We start from the raw sequence: 1,325 nt of genomic DNA on the forward strand, positions 1-1,325 counted from the left end.
TCTGAACCAGTTGGAGCCTTTTAATGGAGGTTGAGCTGATGCCGAGGAGTAGTGAGTTGCAATAGTCGAGTCGTGAGGGAGTGAGTGAGGGTCTGATTTTAGCAACATTTCGAAGGTGAAAGAAGGAGGTTTTGATGACTTGACGGATGTGAGGCTCAAGGGAGAGGGTTGAATCCAAAATCACACCAAGGTTGCGGGCCTGGGGAGATGGGGAGACGATGGTGCTGTCAATGATGAGAGTGGGGTTGTTGGCTTTGCAGAAAGTGGATTTGGAGCCTATGAGGAGGAATTCTGTTTTATTGCTGTTTAGTTTGAGCAAGTTAGTCTAGCTAGCTGTCTAAATTTACCCTGCAGAGACCTGAGGAGCAGGTAACCATAGTCCTCAGATCGGACAGATAGTCTAGCTAGCTGTCTGGATTTACCCTGCAGAGACCTGAGGACCAGGTAACCATAGTCCTCAGATTGGACAGATAGTCTAGCTAGCTGTCTGAAATTACCCTGCAGAGACCTGAGGACCAGGTGACCATAGTCCTCAGAAACCAACCAGAGGTAAATGCCAACACAGAGACAGAGGACGGGGACGGACATTCAGTCGAAATTAAATTCCTAGCGGGACATGAGCAATCCCGGATGTGCAACGTCACTGACAGACTAGCTAGAGATTCACATAGACTGCAGCTGTCCTTAAGACCTGTGCCTTCCCATTGATGCTGAATGATGCAGGGGCACAACCTGACATTACATACATACATTTACATACATACATACATACATTTAAGCTGTTGCCAAATTAGTTGCTACAAAGCTAATTAAGACTTTTATCTCCACACAACGCTCTCTGCATCTCTCAGTGTGAAGATGTTCAGAAGATCATGGCGTTCGGTGACTTTCCCGAGCAGAAACTCAAGTGAAGATAACTACCTCTTCTGAAGAGTCCATCAGTTTTTTTTAATGCTCCATGTCCTCCTTGGCTACTAGCAACGTGGGGATGCACGATCACGGGAGACTTGTATCATGTGGACGCACCAACAGCGTTGTCATTACTTAGAATTCCTCTTGGGGGCGCCAGAGACTACACACAATAGCTTTGAAGAACCAATAGGCGATTTAAGTGACACTCCCACTGTTGCACAAACCTGCGGAGAATCACCAAAATTTATTTTTCTGGTCTGAGCGGGTCCTGATCCTCGTGTCCAGAGGTTCAGACCTCGTCGGTCTCCTCACCACAGCTCTGTTTGATGGGACCCGCCTGTTTACTTACTCCAAAGGAAAAATGAGAAACACATGCTGAATTGGGTGAGATGTGAGGAGGGGGGGGGGGGGGG

Source organism: Etheostoma cragini, chromosome 5 (genome assembly GCF_013103735.1).
Source record: "Etheostoma cragini isolate CJK2018 chromosome 5, CSU_Ecrag_1.0, whole genome shotgun sequence".
NCBI lineage: Eukaryota > Metazoa > Chordata > Actinopteri > Perciformes > Percidae > Etheostoma > Etheostoma cragini.